Raw genomic sequence first — 6,998 nt, 5'->3', positions numbered from 1 at the left:
TGTGGGAGTGACACACGGTGGTACGGGCCGATATGGCAACAGGCGACCGTCGAAAACATCGCAAAAGCAAGTGCCGGAAGGAACGACAATTCACGAGAGCACTCGGCAACAGCCCAGTACTACCCTCCATGTCGAAGAGAAAACTGCGAGTCCCATTTGAACGCCGCTAGCTGCCAGGGCAGTGGAGAAGCCGAGAGGCCGCCCCACAGCAGCGCCAGGCCGGCGCGAGCTACACCGGCGCGAGGCCGGCGCGAGCTACACCTAGTCGAATGCTTCCATCGTCAACCGCCCACTGCATATGTGTGTGTGTGTGTACACACGTATTCTGCGTGCGTGCGGCGGCGACGACGACGTTCGCGAGGAGCTAAGGATATAACTCCAAAAAATTTAAATAAAATTATCTGTGGCCGGACCATAAGAGACGCCAACGAGGCATCTGGTGGCACCGTTCTGTGCCCCCATAAATTACCAGCCCAGTGTAATGCGGCTGCAAGAGCGGTCGGGCTAACCGCAAAAAAAAAAAAAAAAAAAAAAAAAAAATACTTATAATAATCTTAAATTAATTAAAACAATACGTGCTGTGTAAGCAGCTAACTACTGGGCACATCGACAACTACGACAAGTTTTGCCACCAGCGGAATAACTGATCACTGCAGAATATTAAACCATTTCAGGCTGTGTTTTAATTAATTTTAGGTGGGCCGATCCCGGCGGTACTGCAATGCCGGGCCAACCCGCGACAGAGGTGGAGCAAGCCCCTAGCACTCCGTCATGAGCCAAAAATGAGTTTAATATTCTGGTCCTGCGATGCAGGACGTATCAGATATTAAGCTGATAAGAACAGATACTACACTTTGATCTTAGCCAAAAGGCCGAGAAGCGATAAGGAAAATCCGCAGAGGAAGGGCCTAAATGCTTGCAGCGTGTGCGCTCCACATGTGGGAGTGACACACGGTGGTACGGGCCGATATGGCAACAGGCGACCGTCGAAAACATCGCAAAAGCAAGTGCCGGAAGGAACGACAATTCACGAGAGCACTCGGCAACAGCCCAGTACTACCCTCCATGTCGAAGAGAAAACTGCGAGTCCCATTTGAACGCCGCTAGCTGCCAGGGCAGTGGAGAAGCCGAGAGGCCGCCCCACAGCAGCGCCAGGCCGGCGCGAGCTACACCGGCGCGAGGCCGGCGCGAGCTACACCTAGTCGAATGCTTCCATCGTCAACCGCCCACTGCATATGTGTGTGTGTGTGTACACACGTATTCTGCGTGCGTGCGGCGGCGACGACGACGTTCGCGAGGAGCTAAGGATATAACTCCAAAAAATTTAAATAAAATTATCTGTGGCCGGACCATAAGAGACGCCAACGAGGCATCTGGTGGCACCGTTCTGTGCCCCCATAAATTACCAGCCCAGTGTAATGCGGCTGCAAGAGCGGTCGGGCTAACCGCAAAAAAAAAAAAAAAAAAAAAAAAAAATACTTATAATAATCTTAAATTAATTAAAACAATACGTGCTGTGTAAGCAGCTAACTACTGGGCACATCGACAACTACGACAAGTTTTGCCACCAGCGGAATAACTGATCACTGCAGAATATTAAACCATTTCAGGCTGTGTTTTAATTAATTTTAGGTGGGCCGATCCCGGCGGTACTGCAATGCCGGGCCAACCCGCGACAGAGGTGGAGCAAGCCCCTAGCACTCCGTCATGAGCCAAAAATGAGTTTAATATTCTGGTCCTGCGATGCAGGACGTATCAGATATTAAGCTGATAAGAACAGATTTTTATTTTCCGAGATAATTCTTAGTTACAGTACTACGAAGTATAATTTTAAGAAAGAATATCAATGACTCTATATAATGCGAGTTTTACAGTTTTATTAAGTTTAGATAAAATTAAGAAGAAACGGTTCTAACCGTACTTAGGTATTGTATTCCTATTCTATTTCGTGGGTTAAGCCCACTACTTAAATATTGGGAGGCCGCGTTAGGCGCGGTTACTTAAGTATGTTATCCTTAAGACTATTCCCGCGGTAGGCGCGGCCTTACTCATGTCAGACCAGGGGACCTAATTTAGGAGCTATTTTATTTTATTCCGTTCATCTCCATGCCCTGACAGCACACTGCACATGCACGGCTGCCAGCGGCTGGTGTGCCACACACGCAGGCGGGTCACACACAGCCGGACTTCTCCCCTCTGTCTGCCTTGCGGCGGACGTCACTGGGGTGTCGTGGCAGGAGGGTGTTGCTTCCCACGCTGGCTGGAGACTGCCGGGCAGTAGGCACACGTTTGGCGCCGCCTAGCACCGCGCCAACCGGGGTGGGGGCCATATTCGGCGGACACCACGGAGGGAGGGGCACCAGGCAGCACCGCACGCACCGCTACTGACTCGGCACTGCTGCAGTGCGGCGCGAAGATGGTGTAGCGCCGCCGTTCCCGCGTCGTTGAAGAGAATCTCGACACCGACGTCACGAAGGCACCGACCTCGAAGTTCTCCGACGACTGCAGTCTCGAAGGTCTCGCAGCCTGACGTCAGAGCATGCCACAGTCTAGGGGGACACATACTGGCGGTAGCCAGTGATGTGTTCCACGTAAATGTCGCGGGACCACTTGATGGTGTCAGACACCATCAGCCGCCGCATCAGTTGGCAGTAGCGGCTAGCGATGCCTAGGTGCCGAAGCACTGCATCGTTCTGGCGGTCCCACGCCCCCAGACTGCCAACAACCAGGGCGTCGACAGTGACGGAGTAGCCGCGAGCAGCTAATCCGCGCGCAACGTCGGCGTACTTTATCCTCTTTAGTTGCCGAGCGTTGTCGAGCGCAATCCGCCTATTCTCGAAGGGGATTGTCACATCGACGATGGTTACAGTCTTCGCGGCCTCGTCAGTTACAACGAGGTCCGGACGCAGCCCACTGCTGTCCCCTATGACGGCTTGGTTGATCCTGATGTCAGGAACAGCAGTGTTTCCTCTTCTTGGCCGCCCAGCGACTGCTGTCGCGAGGCGGTTGAGGACCGCGTTGTGGCGATATTGCAGGGCTGCTGAGTGCACCATACACGCGTTGATTACGTGTGGGAGCGTCTCATTGTCGTGGCCACAGCGTCGGCAGGCTTTGTTGTTGTTTGCCCGCCCATCAAAGCGGCGACAACCGTTCAGAGGCACGACTCCGAGCCTGGCGCGATGGATAAAGCGCCAGTCTGCGAAGCGGGTGTATTTGCCTCCCGCTATGAAGTGGTTGGACGCTGTGGAGTCCCTGGTGCACTCGAACACCTTCCCCTGGTCAGGTTTCCTGAGTAGGAGGTTGCGCAAGCGCTGCCTCAGACACTCGCGGAGCGTCCGAGAGAGCAGACGCTTGGCGCCCCCTCCCACCCGGACATGCTCGACGCCAGTGTTGGCGATGCGTCCCACGCCGTCATCATCGTGCTGCGGTCCATCGCCGTCATCTTCGAGGTGTCGTGAAGTCCCGGGCGCCGTCCCCTCCGTGGCCGGCTGCGTCACCCCTCCGATGCCGCCGTGTTCCGCGTCGTCAGCGATGGCGGGCTGGCCGCCGACCTCCACCTGTAACTCAGAAAGCAAGTCACTCCAGCGCCAGGTGACGCCACGCGGCGCTAGGCGCCTTGTGGCGTTCCTGACGCGCGTCCACAGTGACTGGATGTCGCCTCCGTCTCTTGCGAGGTCGCCCTCAGTGCTGCCGCTAAGGTAGGTGGCCAAGTCGGATCGACTCGGCTCCCTCCCCAGCCGGCGGCGCGCGGCCGTAGATAGAGTGGCCCAGGCGATGTCTCGGACGGTGGCGTCGTCGCAGTGCAGCATGCGGAAGCCGTGGACGATCGTCGAGATGTCCGCAGCGTCCGCGAGCGGCGTCAGGCCGCATCCTCCCTCTCCCAGCGCGAGGTACAGCTGTTCAGTGGACGCGCGCTGCGGAAGAAAGAGCCATGATTTAACGGCCGCTTTCACTGCCTTGTCAAGTGCAGATAGCGGCCCCTTGCGGACCGCTCCGCCCCGCATGACAAAGTCAAGCCTGGGGAGGAGAAAGACGCGCACGGCGTCAATCTTCTGCCAGGGAGCCAGCAGGGAAGCGTCCAGGAGCTGCAAGTCGCGTCGAATTGCCGCGATCGCATCCGTTGGCGTCTGCGAGACTTTGTAGCCGGTGGGAACGCCAAGATGGAGGTAGGCGTCACCCGCACCGAGTACGGCTGGTTCTCCCCCTTGCAGGGCGAATACCGAGCCTAGTGTCTCCCGACGGCGGATGTGAAGCGTGGCACACTTCGACGGCTTGAAGGTAAGCCCGGCCCACGTTGCCGCCTCACCCACAACATTGAGGAGCGTCTGCATCGACTCTGAATCCCGCGCCAGAAGCACGATATCGTCCGCATACGCCAGTGCACTCACACTGACGCCGCAAAGCGGGATACCACACTCATTTCTGAGCGAGGTTGCGGCGCGAAGTACCGGCTCGAGCGCGAGATTAAAGACGATGGGCGACAGTGGACAGCCCTGCTTGACGCCCGCCTGGATCTCTATCTCCTCCGTTAGTCCGTCAGATGTACGGACACGGGTAGAGCAACCATTGTACATGTCGGCAATTAGACGGTGCAATTGCTCGGGCAGCCCCATCCTGCTCAGTACTCCAAGGAGGTGAGCATGAGGCACTGAACCGAAAGCATTCGCCAGATCAAGCCAAGCAAAGCATGCTTGGCCTCCCCTGCGCCTTGCATCGTCAATTGCCGTCTGCACAATGAAGTTGTGCTCATAGCAGCCTTCAAACGTACGGAAGCCCTTCTGTTCTGGGGAGAGCAGGTTCAAACGCTCCGCCCAGAGGGAAGTGCGGTCCGCAACGATTGCAGCAAAGAGCTTAGGGATGGTAGAGCTCAATGCTAGAGGCCGCCAGTTTGTCACGTCCGAGACGTCCCCTTTCTTATGGATGAGGACGGTAGTGGATATTTTCCACTGCACCGGAGTCTTCCGCTCATTCCAGCAGCGCGAGAAGATCCTGGCTAGCACGTGGCAGCCAGGATCCTCACGTCGCAGGTCCGAGTAGGTGACTCCGTCTGCCCCAGGAGCAGTGTTGCTCGCCTTCTGGAGCCGCTGTTGCACCTCTGAAGGGGTGATCGGCAGCAGGACCTCCTCGCTGACATCAGGAGGCGTGGTGGCGGCAAAGTCCGGGACAGCAGCTGGTGCATCTGTAACGGAAAAATCAGGTTTAGTGTATATCTTCTTAAAGTGCTCCGCGAGCACGCTGCCATCGATTTGACAGTACGGCGACGTCTCGCCAAGGACGCGCTGCATCGCTTTGCGCCGGTCCGCGCGGTACAGCTTCTGAATCTCAGATGCTGCATTCGCGTCGTACCGACGCTCGGCGGCCGCAGCGCGCCGTGCGCCACGCCCACCGCGCCGCCCACCGTGGCCGCGTGTAGGGGCAGGAGGAGGGGGGTTGGCAGCAGCGTCGGCGAGGCCCTGGCCGCGGTGCGCTGCTGCTGGTGGCCCGTCCTGTCGATCTCCGGCTGCCTGGCGTTGTGGCCTCGTCTCGGCGATCTCGGAGACGAAGTCCTCGACGACCGCGACGAATGCGTCCCACGGTTGACTGTGGACGCTCTCCAGGGCCGTCAGCCAGCGCCGCTGCCTCTCCGTTAGCCGAGAGTCGGCCGGGGGAGGGGGGGGCGGAGCTGCCTCGGTTGCGCCCTGTTCGGAGGGTACAGGAGGGTTGGTCGATGTAGGTGTAGGACGGGAGTTTTGCGGCGGGGGGTTGGGACTGGGCCGGTTGTTACGGCGTCGGCGTCTCCTCTTCTTGCTGCCAGTTGTCGGAGACGCATCTGCAGTCCCTCCGCTCACGTCGCGCTGCTCCGTCGTCTGCGTCGGTGGTGGTGCCGTGCTGCTCTCAGTCGCCGCGCCGGCGCTCGAGTCGGGCGCACCGCGGCTGTTGTTCGCCGCGCCGCCAACAGATGGCCCGGCGGTCGCCAGCGGCCCGCCGCCGGCGCGAGAAGCACGAGGTGCAGCTCGCGCCGGCCGACCGGGCGCGCCAGCTAGCTCCGGGCCGTCGTTACGCGGACTGGGTGCCCGACGATTGCTGCCAGATGGGGCGGCGGTCGCAGGGGTGGCTGGTGTCGCCTGCGCCGGCCGGGCGCCTCCAGGTGTAGCTCGCGCCGGCCTGGCGCTCGGGCCGGGCGCACCGCGGCTGTTGTTCGCCGCGCCGCCAACAGATGGCCCAGCGGTCGCCCGCGCCCTGCCGCCGGCGCGAGAAACACGAGGTGTAGCTCGCGCCGGCCGCCCAGGCGCGCTGGCTCGCGCCGGGCCATTGCTCTGCGGACTGGGCGGTATAATGCGCCGTCGGTCCGGGGGCGGTGGTCTGCGTCCTGCAGCACGGCGTCTGTCCCTCCGTGGGGTGACTATGTGCCACTCGTTGTCTGCAACAGAGGCTTTTTTAGTAGCAACACTCCCTGCCTGAGCGGAGGCGGAGTGACGGGCGTCACTCGACGCAGCCGCCGGCAGGGCAGAGGGAACGCGGCACGTGTACGTCTGCGACCGCACAAGCACCACACCGTCCGGTGCATCCGCCGAGCGCGCGGCCTTTGGTGCGTCAGCCAGCGGCGCGGATGCGCCGTGAATGACAACACCACCGGTCGCGGCGAGCGAGGCGGCCTGCCTGCCACTGTCCACCCGCATTGCAGAGCCACCTGTCGGCGGCGTAGCGAATGCGGGTGGCAGCCCCAGGCCGGTACCCACGCTCACGACAGATGGCGGGCGGGAAGCGCCTGCGTTAGCCGCACGACGTGGCCAGCGTACGCCACGGGGCGCGGTGGCCGACGCGGGCAGCGGCGTGCCGCTGCCTTTGCCTGACACCACGCCTCTGGCCGGAGCGACGCGTTCGGCGACAGGCGTCGGCAGCGTGCTGCCTTCACCTCCCGAACTTGCGCTCGGCACTCGTGGCGACGCGGTTGACGTCGCAGAGCGTATCGGCATGGGGATGCCAGATCTCCTCGGCGTGCGCACACACAGTACGCA

General features: G+C 60.2%; 1 protein-coding gene, 1 non-coding gene and 1 pseudogene across 2 annotated transcripts in view; all 3 read right to left on the bottom strand.

Moving 5' to 3' along the window:
* Positions 1–691: 691 nt before the first annotated feature.
* On the bottom strand, positions 692–884 carry LOC126123356 (U2 spliceosomal RNA). The gene has a single exon (XR_007526433.1). It is a non-coding gene; the product is annotated as a U2 spliceosomal RNA (small nuclear RNA).
* Positions 885–1,627: 743 nt separating this feature from the next.
* On the bottom strand, positions 1,628–1,800 carry LOC126123365 (U2 spliceosomal RNA; annotated as a pseudogene).
* A 150-nt stretch (positions 1,801–1,950) lies between these two features.
* LOC126123306 (uncharacterized) overlaps positions 1,951–6,998 on the bottom strand; it is a 39,922-nt gene continuing 34,874 nt past the window's right edge. Inside the window, exon 2 of the mRNA XM_049915097.1 lies at positions 1,951–2,067. The gene's annotated coding sequence lies outside the window, so the exon portion shown is untranslated. The remainder of the gene's footprint in view (positions 2,068–6,998) is intronic.

This window comes from Schistocerca cancellata, unplaced genomic scaffold (assembly GCF_023864275.1).
Source record: "Schistocerca cancellata isolate TAMUIC-IGC-003103 unplaced genomic scaffold, iqSchCanc2.1 HiC_scaffold_421, whole genome shotgun sequence".
Lineage (NCBI taxonomy): Eukaryota > Metazoa > Arthropoda > Insecta > Orthoptera > Acrididae > Schistocerca > Schistocerca cancellata.
The sequence above is the reverse complement of the archived record's forward strand: the minus strand, read 5'-3'. Positions and strand labels throughout refer to the sequence as shown.